This window comes from Callithrix jacchus, chromosome 3, assembly GCF_049354715.1.
Source record: "Callithrix jacchus isolate 240 chromosome 3, calJac240_pri, whole genome shotgun sequence".
Classification (NCBI taxonomy): domain Eukaryota; kingdom Metazoa; phylum Chordata; class Mammalia; order Primates; family Cebidae; genus Callithrix; species Callithrix jacchus.
Window position 1 is genome coordinate 77,640,448 of NC_133504.1, and position 18,840 is coordinate 77,659,287.

The following is an 18,840-nucleotide window of genomic DNA, read 5'->3' on the forward strand; positions in this document are numbered from 1 at the left end:
TTGATTATCCTGGGGCCTGACCTAATTGGGAGATTAGATATGGTTCTCTATGCTGGATCGCATAGTTTACAGAAAAAAAAAAAATGAGACTGAAAAAGAGCAAACTTCTTTCAGGCTCCAAATGCCCTTTATTTAATTCTAATTTTATTTAAATAGAAACGAACAGAATTACAAATGTTAGGTGGGTGAAATTAGTGTGTTAATGAGTTATAAATTCATCAAGCTCATTCGGTCATTTCTTTAGTAACAGGTTCATATTTGTTCTTATTACATAAGTCAAACATTGTCAAAGAAATGACGTTTTTCTATATCCTGCTGAGTGAAGATGACTATCTAATAGGTATACACACACACACACACACACACACACACACACACACACAAATCTGGCCTTTTGCTAATGGTATCATTCCAGTGTTCTCCACCGCCATTTAGGTATTGGTTCTTTATCCCCAAACATAGACATAACCTCATTGCTGTGGCTAATTGCATTTTTCTTCCTAGCCTTTGACAACCAGACCTTTGTTAATGCTATTCATCAATATATCAGACTCAGGTCATCCATCCAAAACATGACAAAGGACCCAGATGCTCATGTAAATTGCACTCCCCAAAAGTACTGCCCTCTTCCTTAGGGCAGATACAAATTCATGACACCGTCCCACTTTTGTTCACTCCCTTTGTTTTCACTTAATCTGTCACGCTTGAAAAAAGTGGTTATTTATAGACCATAAGAAACATTATGCTTTTTTACATTATAAATCAAATAATCAAGTTGATTATGAAGATATAATTTTTATACAAAATTATAAAATAGTCTGCTACAGCTGAACTTCAAAATGGGTCCCTTTCCAGAATGAAGACTTCCTTCTATTCATTTTTTTCACCCTTTCTTGAACCCTTGAGTTGACACCAAGTTCGATTGTCCTCTTTCACTGAGGAAAAAAGGAAGAAAAAACTTTGAAGTAGAAATGTTCAAGCAGAAGTGCAGGACTGAATCATTAATAAAATATTTCATTTATAATTAAAAAGTCAATTTACTTGATGCTTTCTTATCGCCTTCAGTAAAATTTGCTTTAAGAATTGCTTACTCAGAAACTCTACTTTCTAAAGCCTTAGGTAACTCTTTCTTAAGTAACAAAAATAATTTCAGGATACTTTCAAGAAACAACTATAATAATTCTTTTAAAGGAAGATTATCATAGATTTAAATAGTTTCAGGAACATACTATGTTTGTGTAACTATATCTGTATTCCAGAATCAAGACTTTGTTCTATTCATTCTTCATCTCTTATATATTTTTGTGTTACATATTTTAATATTCACAAATTTTGGAAAGTAAGTAACTATAAGAGATGGGAGAAATAGAGAATTAAATAGAAAAACAATTTATCCAGATAGAAACAAACAGTAATATTTGGATATTTTAAGAAAAGCACTAAGTTCAAACTAATATATAAATTTCTGACCTTAATTTTAAGGACTTTGAAATTTAATTATAATTGAGTGAAAACTCAATAAAATGGTAAGAAACTATACATAGAGTTACAAGTGCTACTATCCTTACCTTCCACTCACAAATACAACCACACTGAATTTAATATGCTCACCTGTTAGTCATAATACCAAAAAAAAATTAAAAAATGGAAGTATCTTATTGAGCTTATGTAATAGGATAGCATAAAATATTAATAACCACTAAAGCTTAGCAAATATTACAGAATATATCAGTAACATTAGGAAATGAATGACACACAGCATCAACAATTTATTGGGATTCTCTACAGTGAAGCTATAGTGTACAGGTCTACTCTGAGTAAATTCCGAACAGAAAGCAGGAAAGTTCATATACAAAAGAGCACAGAAAAACAGCAGAGGTCAAGAAAGGACGGGAACTAAAGAGAAGACTGAAAATTTGGGAGAATTAAAGGACTAAAAATCTTCAGACATGGAAGATAGATAAAAAGGGGAAATTAATGAATCTATGATAATGAGGCAAAACCAGGCATTTATCTGGCAATTACAGCACATAATAGAATTTAAGTAGTAAAGAGAATTAAAATAGTGAAGTCTTAAGTGCCTCCACCTGGACTGTCACTATAGCTTTCCAATCTGCACTCCACCTCTGCTACAGTAATGTTACTAAAACACAACTTTATATTGTCCCTAATATAATTCTATAAAAACTTTCAGTGTCTCTCTAATGTCTCCTGAGAAAAGTCCAAACTTTTAGCCTGTCACACAAGGTTCTCTAGAAAAAGAATCCAGATGTAATCTGATTACATGAAGACTGTCCTGGGGAAAAGTGAGCTAATTTGATGCTTCTACAGTTTGTCCCATAGATTTTAAGTTCTGTGCCTGTGATGTCCCCTCTTTACACATCTATATCTAGGTTTTTAAACCCACCTTTTCTTTATGTCCAGACTGGACTTTAATCATCTCCATTAAACCTTCTCTAATTACCACCCATCTTTGCCTGCCTAAGTTCTAAATACTCTAAGTTTTACATCCTCTAAGAAACATTTCTTTTGCTATCTTTGAATTTGACAGTTACTTCATACATTCACTTGGTTCTCATCCTGTACTTTCTTATGTGCAGCTATTTTTCTGTAATGATTTCCCTAGTACAGAAACACTCATCATGTTTCCTCTTACATCATACAGCACCATGCTGTAAGATAAACAGAACTCAATAAATATCTATTTAGGAACAATAAATATCTATTTATTCTCCTTCATTGACTTCTCATCCCACTCCTCATAATGGCTGCTTTAAAAATCTTTCCAACTCTTTTCACTTATCTGACATTATCGTTCCCCTTCTCTACTTCCCTATCTCACCTCCTCTTTTACTGAGAAGCTAAAGATTATCCTTTACTTCCATTTCAAGAAAAAATGAGAATTTATCTGCACCCTCACCTCTCCCGCTTCCTTGTTTTCAATTTCCAAGAGGGACTATCTCTTCTAAAGTTTATTCTCTACTTGGGTCCCTGATGCCATTGCTTTCTGTGGCCTGGGGTGTCTGGCTCTAGTAGTTATATATCTTTCCAACTTTCAACTTCAGGATTTGTATTTTTCTGGCTCTCTTCTAAATATCCTAAAAATAAAAATCCCAAGATCCAGCAACTGCTTACGTAGTTTGTCCATTCTCCATTTCTCTTGCAAATCTTTTGTTTCTATCTTCTTAAGCCTTCCTTCCAAACTCCTTGTAAAAGACTTTGATGTCCTACCATGTGAGCCAAATTGTCTCCCCTTAGTTCACCAAAAATCTTTTAAGGACAAAATCTAGTGACTTTTCCTCAGTCATTCTTATTTGTGCTGAATTATTTACTAAACTATTAAAATAGTATTTTTTCTACCTAACCCAAATTCACTAATAGGTTCTGACATTCTTCTTATAATTTGCCTCCTACTTTTCCATTTCTTCTGAGTTTCCTTCACTGCTTCTTCTTCCTCAATGTGATATTTTTTAGTTATCACCGTAAAATCCCTCCCTGAATCTTTTTTTTTTTTTTTTTTTTTGGCCTGGTCTAAAATCACTTGAAAAAAGAAAACTAATCTAATGCCACACACTTATTTATATCATCTGCATGTATAACAGCTCTACCATGATCCCCCAAAACCCACAATTATTCAGAGTACAAACACATCTGAACACATTTTTTAAATGCCTCTCAAACTTGTCATCTTTTTAACATTCCTACTGTATTGAATATTCTCATTTTCTTTTTCCTGAACTATCAGGAAAGTTGGCAAGACAAGCAGTAGGCTAAATTTCAACTGTCACTCTATTCCTTGGCCAGAGCATTTGTTTAATGCCTCCTCTTAGTTTAATAAAGATCTTTTAAGTACAAAATTGATAAAAGATCTTTTAGACACAAAACAGTTTTTAAAAATTCCTGTTTTTGCAGCCCTAGTCAGGGCATCCCTTTTGACAACCCACTTTTAGCCAGATGAGCCAGTATTGCAACCTGGATCCTTTTTGTTTCTTTTCCTTCACTTTTGGACTGTTTCCTTGCTCCAATTCTGTGACTTTGTAGCCATTCAGCACCATTGGCTTCCATTAATAAATGGGTCTCAGGAGTTACACAGCAAGGATGGAGGAATGATAAGGACCCACTATAGTTTGCCTCAAATTAAATTATCTAAAATATAGTTACATCTTCTGTGCTTTCAGGATTCATATTCTGGTATCATCTAGATTGCTTGTATTTGATTCCAGTTCTCCTAGCTAGGTGACCTTGGCTAAATTATTCAGATTCCTTCTGTAACTTAGTTTTCTTAGCTGTAAAATTCAGGTAATAGTTGTATCTAACTCTTGACTTTGTAACGGTATTAAATAAAATGATTCTTGTAAAGCACATAGAAACATGCCTGGCAGAGAGTATGTGATTAATAATGTTAGCTATCATCATTAAATCTTTTGGGTTTCTGTCCCATCTGTGCCTTAAGGTGTATTATCTAAAGCCTCCTTTAGTTATGCTAAACTAAACATGTACCAACCCAGGAAAGGTTCATAGAAAAGTGGGTGAAAAGCTGTCTTAACACCAACAACAGTAACAATAACAATAATACAACAATAACAAGAATAACATATTAGCATTAAGCCAAAGCTTTATTTAAATTATCTCATGTAATACTCAGGAAAATTATATGTGACAATACTATTGTTACATCCATTTTACAGATGGGGCAAAGAACTCCTATATAATTCTTCTTAAATTGTCCATCTAGTTTGCTTCTACAAAGTTTTGGGCCAGGCACGGTGGCTCACACCTGTAATCCCAGCACTTTGGTGGACCGAGGCAGGCGGATCTCGAGGTCAAGAGATCAAGACCATGGTGAAACTCCATCTTTACTAAAAAAATACAAAAATTAGCTGGGTGTGGTGGCGCACACCTGTGTCCCCAGCTGCTCAGGAGGCTGAGGCAGGAGAATTGCTTCAACCCAGGAAGCGGAGGTTGCAGTGAGTCAAGATCGTGCCACTGCACTCCAGCCTGGTGCCTGGCAATGGAGCAAGACTCTGTCTCAAAAAAAAATAAATAAATAAAGTTTCTCTAGAACATGCTAGGCTGACATCTTTTTCTGGCATATCTGGATGTGATCTCTGCTGTTGGTAGATTGCTTGGAGATTCCTGTCCTTTAGACAAGAGCATGACACTCCCTCGTTATGCAACCAGTAATAATGTCTTTTTTTAATGTGATCTAAGTGGACTTTAATCACAGAATTTGTTGAAACTCCTAAGATTGCTTTTATTCTGTGCCTTGAGCAGTGGTAAATAGATGGGGTTCAAGAGTCTGGAGCACTCCTTCCCAATAGGAATGTATTTTCTTTACAAGATTGTTCTGGGAAAATTCATTATAAAGAATGATAGCACAGGCCAGGCGTGTTAGCTCGCAGAGCTTGGGCAAGTGTCAAATGAAACTGCTGTTTAAGACCATGGGCATTCTGATGAAAAAAAAAAAAAAAAAGCATAATCAACTTGAGCTCACAAACAGGCAGAAAAGTCTGCAAACCACATCTCTGGTCACACCAGAGCATTGGCTTGAGTGTTCCCTTCTGATAAGGGACTAGGTAGCCCAGAATGAGAGTGAATATATGTGATGTAAAGAAGGTGATGACAGGCACAGAGAAGCTCTTGTGCTGCAAGAAATAAAGCTAATAGGGGTTCATTAGTAATACCCTTCACATATGCAAGATCTAAATGAGCAATACTATACACCACATAAGCACAATCACTAATTATATGTGTGTCTTGGTGAGGAAAAGTTTATAAGGCCAGTATCAGGGCACCTATATCCACCTGCTGTATAGTTTTGAAATGTTCCTGGATTTTGCGTTGCCAGTTTTGCATGGCATCTTGCCACATCATAGCTGCTTTTCCAGTTTTTCCTGAACCATCTGTAAAGACAGTAGTGGCATGAATTAAGGATTCAGAGACAACAATTGATATAAATTTAACAGGCACAATTTGTAAAATGTTCAGGAGCTTAGAGGCTGGTAAATGGAAACTGACTTTACCAATACTGTCAGACATTGCTACTTGCCAATCAAGATCACAAGCTAAGAGAGTATGAAATTGTTCCTTGCCTAACGGTAGAAAAAGGTAGCAGGGTCATATCCTGACAATTGGACACAACACCAGCGTGTCTTTATGAGAAGAGACGCTACTAAATCTGTGGTTTTTTTGTATATGTTTAGAGGGGTTATGAGACAGGTAAATAGCACATAAAATACAGAAATGGTAAAAGATAAACCCTATCAGCTAAAGTAAGGCATGGAAAGGATGGACATTTTAAGTGATTTTTTTTTTATCATATTTTGGCCCTTGAAAATCGTTAGAATGTGACTGCAAGTAGCCAGGATAATAAACCTGCATTGAGTTAGCTTAAGTGTATATACATTAAAAAAAAAAAAAAAAGTTTTAAAATGTCCTGAGGTGCTGGCCATTTTCTTGCATTAGCCTTTAGCTGGAATGTCTTAGAAGCAAGCTTCAGAAAGTAGGGCTGTGGCCAGTTTCTTTTTATTTGTTCTGGGCTCCACAGACAGCCTCTCTTTTTAAAAGCCTGCCACTTGTTGCTACCCCTGCCCTAAAAGGAAGGAAGAAAGACTACAAGTGGCAGTAAGAGGCAATAAAAGGCACGCTTACTTTATCAGGTGGTAAAGTGTGTGTGTAAGCGTGGAGGCAGGAGGCAAGAGGGTAACAGACTGGGAGAAGACCACTCCCCTTATCTTCCAGGCCACCTATGCCTCGAGCCAACCCTATTAAGTAGGGTACTGAAAACATACTGGACTTTTCATTATTTTTACTATCCCCAAGCAGAGAGCTTCAGGGGAGGAGCAGACATGCAGCACAGATCTGCTTTGAAGTTTCCCAGCCACAGTGTTTTTAAACATTTCATTCAGAAATGAAACAAACATTCCTTACGGCTGCATCTATCTTCTGAAGAAGACACCAGCTGGCAGAGCTCGTCTACCTCAGCCTAGTTAGCATTTAACATATGGCTATGGGAGGGCCCCTTATTAGAGGGCTCCTCCCCCAGGGCTCTGTACTCTAGGCTGCTCTACACTCCTCTGCTCACCTTAGGCTAGTAAGGTTGGAGTGCACATGGACTGTTTCTCAGCCCTTTACCTAAAGACCCAGGGAAGACAAGGAATTGCTTGTCAACTGAGACATGTGAGAAGTGGCAGTGATGGGCAGAAGTAGGAAAAGCAGCAGCACAGCAAGCAGCAGGCCACTTTCTGGGCACAGTTACCAAGGCACATGACCATGGTGAGGAGGATCCTTAGGACTGGGCTGGAGCTGCCAGGAGCCACTTGGGGACTCAGTCTGTGCCTCTTGGCCACCCCTCTGTCACTGAAAACCCAGAGAAGCGCAACTTGCCAAGACTGCCAGTGACTAAATGAGCACACCATGGCATCTTAGCAACTTTCCTGCCCCAGGTCTCTATGCGCAGCAAGAAAGCCAGAGCTATCTGGGATAAAACCCAGGAGGCAGCATGCAACTTTCCCTTATTCTCCAGGAAAACAGAAAAGACAAGGCCAGGAAGTCCGATGCTGGAAGCAGAAAGTAAGAACTTGCATATTAAAAAGACAATATGAATCAGCCACTTTCCTTGCCTCCTGGAGGCATGCCTCCAGCAGGGAAGTTTGTCAAGGGGCCATCATTGAGTACACGTTCACCCAATCATATAGATATTCACTGACCAGGGGTCTTATCCAAGAACTGTCCCCTGGGAGGCCTCTAATCTCCTTAAGGGGGATGGGAGGCACTGTTGCCTGAACGAGGCCAACAGATGCATGTCTCTTTAAGGGTGGAGGAAAAGAGGGAAATAGCTTTTCTATTAGGGGAGAAAAAGGCTCCAATCTGTCCTCATCCTCACTAGAAAAAAAAAAAAAATCTCTTCCTTATTCCCCAGAGACGGAAATGAAACAGGAAGAGAGGTCTCTCTCTGTCCTTCTGGTTCCTGTTTTTCCTTCTCCTTTAAATCTCCTAAATTCCCTTCAGATGAAGATGGGTGGTCTGACTCACCACAATTTGGAAGATAAAGAGAATACAACACAGAGTGTACCAGTGCCCAGGTGGTCAAAAAAGTAACATTAGTAAAATGACCTTGCTCATATCCTCTTTTCAGGCAGCCAACCCACCTGTTTCTATAACTCTAAGGTTCCTTGATCAGGAAACCAAGGGCATTCTTGCCAAATTAAGAGCATAAGCTTGTGTAGAGCTCCAGGCTCTACAGTGCGCTGGATAGCCTTAAGTAGTTGTTGCACTGTTTTTAAAAATGCTTTCTGCTCTTTGGTCATTTCTTGACCCATCATAACCCTACCTGATATTTTACATGTGGGTTCCACCCTCCAGATGGAAGTCAGGACTGTCCCTTACCGGATTTCCCAAAAATTAATGAACTCTTCTCCTTCACACGTAACTTCAGGGCAATCACATCGGGGTCACCACCTGGAAACCTTACAGCTTGCAGTGAACAACGGGAATGAAGTACTCAGACAATTCCAGCTGAGTGGGGTTGGGGGTAGCTCTTCCGAGAGAGTCCACCCCAGCATCCCTCTGCCAAGTGTTTATTGAAAGGGCTTGTGAAACCATAAAAATCCACTAAATGGCTTTATGAAGTCAGTTACTGAGACACCTGTGACCTTGTACAACACTCAAATCGCTTTCTTAGGAGGCTGTTTGCAGCGTTCCTTATCACACCACACACTCCACTCCCTGTTCTGTCTTCAGGATCAAGGAGTTTCATCCTCATCCACAAATAACATACACAAATGCCTCAGTATTTTTCCATGCCCCAACCTCAAATGCCATGGACATAAACTTGAATATGTTACCATGTGCCCCCACATAGTGGCTCACATTTGTAATCCCAGCACTTTGGGAAGCCAAGGTGAGTGAATCACTTGAGCTAGGAGTGCAAGACCAGTGAAACTTTTTCTCTACTAAGAAATACAAAAATTAGCTGAATATGGTGGTACATGCCTGTAATCCCAACTACTTAGAAAGCTGAGGCAGGAGGATCACTTGAACCTGAGAGTCAGTGGTTGCAGTGAGCCAAGATGGTGTCATTGCACTTCACCCTAGGAAACGGAGTAAGACTCCGTTTTAAAAAAAAAGAAGAAAAAAAGAAAGAGAGAAAGAGAAGAGAGAAGGATAGCTCAAATTTCTACACAGGCTTGCAGGTCAGCCATTCTAATAAGGTCTATTCCATATTTATCTAGAAGAGAAGACAAGCATGGAACACTACCATTCCCAACTCAGGTGCCTCATCCCTCAATCAATAGGGTTTCTGCAGACATTCTCAAAATCAGTGGCTTCCAAAGTGGAATATACATACAAAGCAATCCTTTTGGGGATACAGGAAGAAACATTACAACTTCTACTTATCTTTTAACCTAGGAAGATAAACTAAGCTTTATTTTTAAAAAGTGGATTAAAAAAATGAACTGACATTGCACACTCACACAGTCTGCATGTCAGAAAGTCATGTTCTTACTCACATGTGGAAGTTAAAACAGTTGATACCACAGAAGTAAAAAGTAAAACAGAATACTAGAGGCTGGAAAGGGTAGGGGGAAAGAGGACAGAGAGATTTGTTAAAGGATACAAAATTACAGCTAGACAGGAGTAAGTTCTAGTGTTCTATAGCACTTATAGGATGACTATAGTTAATAATAGTTTAAAATAGCTAGAATGGGGATATAAATGTTGAAACACAAAGAAAAATGTTTAAGATGACAGATATGTTGATTACTCTGATCTGATTGATATATATTGTATAGAGCACATCACTATGCACCCTAAACTATGTACAATTATTTGTCAATTTTAAAAATGTAGAAAAAAAGAAAGTCATAGGCCACGATTGGTACCCTGAAGAAATGAAAGTCAACTGTTCCAGATTTCTAACAACTGGTTTTATTTAAACACATATACTATACCTAACACTGTGGAAAATGTTTATAATTTTGAGATAAATAACCTACATTTATATAGGTATATTCGTTACTTTTTCTGTTACTGAAAGTATACATGACTTTGGACAACAAGACATTTGAGAAAGAGAAGAGAAAGGTGCATTCACATTTCCAGAGTGCTTCAAATAACCTCCCTACAAGTTCCAGTCTCCCAGGGGGTACAGACAAGTGTACTTGGGACTTAAGTAGAAATATGACCTTCCTTTCCCACACTCCTGATCTGTTTCCTAAGGCAGGCAGGCAACCATTTTAAGTGCAGCAACGCACAATGTCATAAGTCCTGAAGATGTTCATCTTCTATGTTATGAGTACTTTTGGCTGCTCTTGGGAGGTAAGTATTATAGTTTATTTCAATGGAGACTAACTCAATAAGAATCTTACTGTTCTCAAAATAATAGTTCAAAATTAATGAATCTTAATGTAAAATTCCAAAAACAAAACAGAACCTATCATCTAACTCTACAAATTGATAATCACACCTTACATTTAAACCTCAACATTCTGTGAATACATTTTAAAATAACTAAATGCAACAATCTATTGTTCCTCATACTACAGTCTGCAAGAATATTCTTGGAAATAGTCTTAATTAAATAAAACTTTGCAAATTTTCTTTTATTTTGATGATGTTGTAACACAGGTTAAAAAAAGATATATTATGGATCATCAGAAAGACTACCTTAAAACAGGAAATTACCATCTACTTGAGTGCAAAAAGTTAGAATCTGTATTTACAACCATATTAGGATTAAGCATTCATGAAAAGACACCATTTATTTTTAATCCATTTGATCTCCAACATTAAACCAAAACCTCTGGAGTTCAGTAAGCTTTTTTTGTTGTTGGCTGTTGTTAAAAGGGTACATTATTCAAGAATAGAAAAACATTGTCATATTCAATTTAGAACTTGAAAAGTCCAGCACAAATAATGGAATTAATGTGCATGGCTGATCTGAAACCTGATAAATATGGCTTGACTACTTTACTGTTTGAATAAGCTATAAACACAAGGCAGGTTATAAGAAAACTGTTCCAGTCAAAAAAGCTGAGTTTATCTAAATAGAAAAAATAAACAAATATAAAATTATTTTCCATGTTTTCAGAAAGGGTTTTCAACCTATAAATGTCTTATAAAATGGTATTGACAAATATTTAAGAAAGACTCAAATTTGTAGTCTATTTATTTTATGTATAGAACTCTTTAAGAAATATTTTCCAACTTACTCAAACAACACCTTAGTTTTATTATGAGTTAGTAGATTTAACAGAACTAATTCACCAATATTTACATATTAAACAATAATAAAAATAATCTCCCATACAATGTATTAGAAGCAACCAGCTAAAATTTACTATAGGCATAAAATGTCTGACCAAATTTCATAATTATACAATCATTTAACTCATGAAATTTATTTGTATTCATTTTAATAGGACTATGGTTTATTATTGCTTCACAAAGGCTTTGTGCTGGCAGTTTCCATATCTGAAACTATTTTGAGCTGTTTTGAATTTCAATTATATTTTAAAATATATTGTGCTGTCAAATCCAGTGGCTTGCACCCAGGCTTCATATATATTTATTCAAATACACCTACATATATATATATAATATATATATATATCGCCTATTAATATATATTTCATACATATTCAACATATATACAGCCCACACACATATTCACTCCCTGAAGATCAAATATTAATAAATTATCATCTACCCTTCAAATTCTATCTTTCTGTACCTAGTTGTGATTTAACTATGAAAAGACTACTAAGTGACTACATATCACTGACATATCAAAATAAAATCATAATAAAACATGGTACTGCTTTCTGAAAAAAAACCACCTACAATTTTCATAAGAGCTTATGAAATTATTTTTGAAACAATATTTAGTATTTTACTACAGGTAAAATCTTAATAGTCTACATATGCAACTGGATCATTAAAAATTATGAATTCTGCCAGGATGGAGATATATTTGTTGACTTTATTAAGCCATGGCTTATTGATAAAATGTTATTAATCAAATTTGTTGTGCTATTTTTTGAGCATGCAAACCCAAATCAAAGAGTCCTTAAGAGAAAAGTATGGAAGAGTTGGGGATTTTGGTAGATATGCCATTTAATTCTTAGGCCCATGAAAAAAATCTACAAAATAAGTAAACAAAGGAGAAAATTACTGACTTAATTATTGCCTTCACATAAAATGAAAAATAATCTCTGATTCAACAAACAGAATAACCGGAAGTCTTATGACAGATTTAAAAAAAGAATTCTTCAAGATGACGTAATCAAATGCATATGTGCAGAAATATTTTTTCAGAATTTGTTCTTTTTTTTTGGGACAGAGTCTCACTCTGTTGCCCAGGCTGAAATGCAGTGGCTGGATCTCGGCTCACTGCAAAATTTGTTCTTACTAAAATCATCATAAAGTCTCCCCTAATGTTTTATAAAATTTAAAACAAACTGCTCTGTTTTAAGATGTTGGCCTCAGGAATAAAATAACTTCTACTGGATTAAAAAAAACCTCTAAGTTTATGAGAATAATGATATACTTTAAAAAATGTTTTCTAAGAATAAGCAAATTAAATGGTGTCAGTGTATATACACACACATTTATATACACGAATAAAACCTCACACAGGATAAGTACCCCTTATCTGAAATGTATGAAACCAGAGGTGTTTCAGATTTTGGATTTTGGAATACTTGCATTACATACTTACTAATTTAGTATCCAAAGTATGAAATGCTCCAATGTGCATTTCCTATGAGCATTATGTCAGTGCCCAAAACGTTTCAGATTTTACAGCATGTCAGATTTCAGATTTTCAGATTAGGGATGCTCAACCTGTATATGTATGCTTTCAGTATGTGTGTGTGCGCGCTTATATACCAAATGTTTTAGAGGATATTAAATGTTTAAAAGAATACCTTATTGGACTGGGCTCAGTGGCTCACGCCTGTAATCCCAGCACTTTGGGAGGCCAAGGCAGGCAGATCACAAGGTCAGGAATTTGAGACAGCCTGGCCAGCATAGTAAAACCCTGTCTCTACTAAAAATACAAAAAATTGGCCAGGCCTGATGGTACGCACCTGTAATGCCAGCTACTAAGGAGGCTGAGGCAGGACAATCACTTGAACCAGGAAGGTGGAGGTTGCAGTGAGCCAAGATCATGCTACTGTACTCCAGCCTGGGCAACAGTGTGAGACTCTGTCACAAACAAACAAAGAAGGATACCAGTTTTGTAATATATTATGATTCCACATGTCATTCTGAAGTATTACACATGTATTAATACCTTAGAAAATATTAAATTCATTTTTCCTTGAACTGAAGCACAGTCACGTTTTAAAAGGTAGTATTTCACATGCATTCAGTGCCACTTTGTGACAGTTGTATTTGTGTATCTACATATATTAATACCTTAGAAAATACTAAATTCATTTTTCCTTGAACTGAGACACATTGTTTAAAAGGTAGTATTTCACATGCATATAGTGCCCCCTTGTGGCAGTTGGAAGTATTTGTGTTATCTACATAAAATTATGGTTTGTATTAAATAACTGCCATTTTTTGGACAAGTTATATGTATAGGTTATTGAGTAAAAATTCTTAACCTAAAATGTTTTTTTGTTTCAAAATAACCTTTGAAAAAGAGCATTTTTCAGAATGTCTTCAAATGGATATAATTTAAAAGACTACATCAGGATCCCTAGATTGTCTACTAAATATACCACTATCAAGATACTGAATCTCAGACTGACTGTATAGCCATTCTGGACCTCAGTTCCCTTATCTTTAAAGTTGTTCAACTAATCATTAATTAAGTCACTTTTATCCTAAAATTCTATTTGATTTAGCCTTAGAAAATTATGTTTGTTTTTAGCATTCTAATATGAAATAGAGGTCTGTTTATGGCACACTTTATCTCTTTTATTAATATGACTTTTGGGTTATGATTTCTGCTTAAAATTTCTTCAGAAAAAGTCTCAATTTATTATTCTCCCTGTCCAAACAGCCTTCCCCTAAACAATACACATTTAAAAGATTTCATTGAATTACAAAGAAAAGTAAGCTAAAGTAACTGAAAACAAGTTTTGAAACATTCCGTAAAGATAAGTGTGCATATATTTGATAAGATGAGGTTAATGGCAAATCAAGTTCCCAAAAGTTAATGTGGAATAAGTCCCTCCAAAGCTTTTAGAATCTTGGGTGTTACTCTGATAAATAAGAACTAGAACAAGTTCAGAGTTTGGGCAGCTGTTCCTACCATAATCTGGATCGAATATTACCCTGTACTGCAGACTTGGCACCTCAGATTTATCTGAACTACCACTTCATTCTTCCATTATCAGTCATCAACTCAGTCCTTGTTTCAAAATGTCATTCCCTAAAGTATCTCTTCCTGTTCAACCTCTGTGCCATCCATTTAGTCCAGACATTCAACTTCCTAGCCCCGCATGCTAAAATATCCATCACAGTATCTTGCTTTTCAAAGATTGGTCTAAGAACTTGCCTCAGAATGGTTGTTAAAACATGTCATTTCCTAGACCCCATACTGTGGACAAATACTGTCCACTGAAAACATACATAATTTTCAATGTCGTGGTAATCACACCAAAAATAAACCAGTGAAATCATTTTAATAATATATTTTATTTACTCCAATGCATGTAAAATATTATTTCAAGATGTAATCAATTAGAAAACATATTAACGTGATACTTAATCTCCATTAGTTTGTACTAAGTCTTTGAAATCTGGTATTTTACACTTGCAGCATATATCAGTTTGGATTAGCATGCTTCAAGTGCTTAAGTGTGGCCTGAACCAACCCTGGAGAAGGGGGAAAAAGCCAGGGATTTACAAAACACAAAGGTAATTCTACACACTCAAGTTTGAGTCTACCACCTTAGACAGTCCTGTCTGTACACTGTTCATTCTACAACCATTACTGAATTAACATTTGAAAAAAAAATGCCCCTTTAATTATGTCAATCCTAAGAACCTAGAAAACCCTGGTACCACCAATTCAATCAATGTAGGTAGGTATTCATAGTTCTCTAAAAGTGACCTCATTCATCCATGCAACCTACTTTTCAGTTAGAAAATCTTTTGGATTCGGCCGGGCACGGTGGCTCAAGCCTGTAATCCCAGCACTTTGGGAGGCCGAGGCGGCTGGATCACGAGGTCAACAGATCGAGACCATCCTGGTCAACATGGTGAAACCCCGTCTCTACTAAAAATTACAAAAAATTGGGCACGGTGGCGCATGCCTGTAATCCCAGCTACTCAGGAGGCTGAGGCAGGAGAATTGCCTGAACCCAGGGGGCGGAGGTCGCGGTGAGCCGAGATTGCGCCATTGCACTCCAGCCTGGGTAACAGAGCGAAACTCTGTCTCAAAAAAAAAAAAAAAAAAAAAAGAAAATCTTTTGGATTCTTCCATGAAGCTTTCCTAAGCATGTACTCATTCATTCAACAAATATTTGTTGAGAACCCACTAAATGCCATCATGGATCCTACAAGTGTTAAAAAATACAATAAAAATGGAAGTCACAATTTAGATATACATCAAGGCCAACTGCCATAACCATATAAGCTAAAAATTATGTCATCCTGATTTCTCTGAAATGTTTTTTTTTTTTTTTTTTTTTGAGATGGAGTTTCGCTGTTGTTACCCAGACTGGAGTGCAATGGCACGATCTCGGCTCACCGCAACCTCCACCTTCTGGGTTCAAGCAATTCTCCTGCCTCAGCCTCCCGAGTAGCTGGGACTACAGGCGCGCAACACCATGCCCGACTAATTTTTGTATTTTTAGTAGAGACAGGGTTTTACCTTATTGACCAGGATGGTCTCGATCTCTTGACCTTGTGATCCACCCGCCTCAGCCTCCCAAAGTGCTGGAATTATAGGCATGAGCCACTGCGCTCAGCCTGAAATGCTCTTTCTAATCATAAACATAAAACATAAGCTTTACATTTCTGTCAGCATGATTCCATGAAATTAAGCCAATCAACTAGACAAATCAACTTAAACAGCTGTATGCACCCCTAAAAATCTTAATGTATAAGAGCAAATAACGGGAAAGTTCAAAATGCTTCCTCCTTTATCCTTATAAACTGTGCGGTAACTGCTGAGTGCAAGCTCCTTCCCACTCCTCCCACTTGTCTGTACTTTTTCTATGACAATAAACTTTTTTATTTATCCTGATTTTATTTTTGACATGGGAGATAGATCACGTCTGATGCAAATCATTATACAATTTTTTACAATTAAAGAAATGCTCTGAAGTAGCACTATGAGATGCTATGAAAACACTTCAGAGAGGTCCTTATACAGTCTCAAAGAAAATGTCTTTAAGCAAAGTTAAGACATTCACACCCTTTAAGTTAAGAAAGGGTGTGAATATAATTAAGAATCTCAGATAAAATGAAATTTCTAGGTAGAGAAATGTACATTATGGAAAGCAATAAGGTAGAAAAGCACATGGGAGGGCCAAGTTACTGAAAGGAGCAGACAGATGAGGAAAGTAATCTGATAGGTGTCTTCCCAGGCAGGCAGAAACCAGGTAGGGCCAAACTCATGAACTTCCAATTTTCTTTAAAAAAAAAAAAAAAAAAGTATAAATATTTGAACCGAAGTAGACTACAAATTTCTCACAAGACACAGACCATTCCTTCTATACTTCATTTCTTATGTCTCCTCATAAAGTACAGATATTTAATACTTCCTTTGTACATAGTAAAAATCATAATTACAACAGTCTTTTAATTTCTAGAATCTCCAAGTTATACTAACAATTATTTGCAGCTTCAGGTAACTTAAAAACTACATTACTATGAAACTCAATAAAATCATTCATGAAGTACTCAGTTTTAACATTAAGTTCCCTAGAAAGGCAGTTTTTATGTGGAAAAACATGGGTAACATGTCCTACCAGTGTGATCCCAAAACTCTAGCTCTCCCCAAGCTCTCAGTGGAAGGAGTAAAGGACATCCAATTCTCTTACTCTTTACTCTTCACTTTCCCTGACCGTATTCTTCATATCAAAGATTGTGATTTATACACACTCAGAGATTAAAAGATGGAAGAAAAAATTTTACTGGGTCAAGTCAGCCTGTAACCTATCACACTCACGTTTTACTCTTCAAACTGATCAAAATATGATATACAATACTGTACGAGGAGAATGCTAAGATAGTTCCCCACATTCCTGGCCCCTAGAGAGCACATCTGCATAATCCTCTCCCCTAGACTTTGGGTAGAACCTACAAATATGAGGAGATATCATTTCTCGGATTAGGTTCATCAAAAGGGAGATATGACTGGGTCTGACTTAATCAGGTGAGCATTTAAAAGGGGCTGCAGGCCCGCCGCGGTGGCTCAAGCCTGTAATCCCAGCACTTTGGGAGGCCGAGGCAGGTGGATCACGAGGTCAAGAGATTGAGACCATCCTGGTCAACAAGGTGAAACCCCGTCTCTACTCAAAACACAAACAATTAGCTGGGCATGGTGGTGCGTGCCTGTAATCCCAGCTACTCAGGAGACTGAGGCAGGAAAATTGCCTGAACCCAGGAGGCAGAGGTTACGGTGGGCCGAGATCACGCCATTGCACTCCAGCTTGGGTGACAAGAGCAAAACTCCGTCTCAAAAAATAAATAAAAATAAAAATTAAAAATTAAATTAAAATTAAAAGGGTTGGAATCTCCCTGAAGTCAGGGGGATGGGAGGTGTGAGAAGGTCTATGGAAGGGCCAGCTGGCAAAAAAACAGCTTGCCTCTGGCCAACGGCTAGCAAGACAAAAGGGATCCTAGTCCAACAACCACTTTCTGTCAGAGGGTTTAGAAGGACCTCAAACCTCAGATGAAACCCCCACTTGAAGACCCTTTGATTTCAACCTTGTGCGACTGAGCAAAACAGTCAACTATGCCACGTCCAGACTTCTACCTACAGGACTGAGAAAACAAATAGGTGGTGTTTTGAAGCCACTGATTTGTGGTAATTAGTTATGCAGCAATAGAAAACTAACAACATTCAAGTATTTCTCATATAATAACAGCATGTCTGGCAGATATAAAAGTTTTTCAGGCGTCATTCTACAAATATCTTCCTAGCTGCTTTAAGAATTCTTTTAAAATTGACATGAACATTAATTGTGCAATATCTCCTTAATAATTCTCACCCTTTTCAATGAAAAGTCATAGAGTGTGGTGAGTCAAGATACACTGAGTATTCTTCAATGCTGATGAGCCTCTTTGGGGAGGTGACCTTATTCCTATCCTGCCGCCTAAGGGTGGGCAGGGTGGACAGAACGCAACCTGGACTTCCGGACGCAGTCCCCCTACCGCCCCAGACTCGCCTACTCCTCTGGCCTCTGAGGGGTGCCTTAAGCCTAGGACAGACGTGGAAAATGGGCAGAAAAGAGGATGCAGTTCCCCTCTTTAATCCCTAACTCAATTTCTCGGGAAAAGCCGCGTTCCCACACAGAAGGCAGACCCTCCAAAGCTGCAGCCTGGCTACCGCGCACGCGGTAGCTTCACGAATTCCCAAAGCATCTAGCGGAAGTTTAGACCGTTCACTAGGGGTCACGTGTGCCACTTCGGATGCAGCTGGCAAACACTTCATTTCAGTTTGAAAGTAACTTTGAAACTCGGAAACGGTACTCCATGGTCTTTCAGTTCATAAGCGTAGACACCGGCTACTGAAATTGGAATCGTCATCTTCTTGCCTCGGCCGCAACTAGTAGACTAGGATCAGAAGACATCTAATCACAACCTACCGGAGCTTCACACAGGCACAGCAGATCAAGTCCACAAACTGCGCCTGCGCGAACCGGCTGT

At 37.4% G+C, this 18,840-nt stretch overlaps 1 long non-coding RNA gene across 3 annotated transcripts in view; it reads right to left on the bottom strand.

The window, feature by feature from the left end:
* Positions 1-18,821, bottom strand: part of LOC103791882 (uncharacterized) — a 93,623-nt gene extending 74,802 nt beyond the window's left edge. The window contains exons 1-3 of one of the 3 annotated variants that reach the window (XR_004740693.3): positions 18,780-18,821; positions 13,092-13,209; positions 106-935 (exon numbers count right to left, since the gene is read on the bottom strand). This is a non-coding gene — a long non-coding RNA (uncharacterized LOC103791882). Of the gene's footprint in view, positions 1-105; positions 936-13,091; positions 13,210-18,182 lie in introns of those variants that run through there. The other 2 variants (XR_013533411.1, XR_008480066.2) reach the window with 2 other exon arrangements.
* Positions 18,822-18,840: the final 19 nt, after the last annotated feature.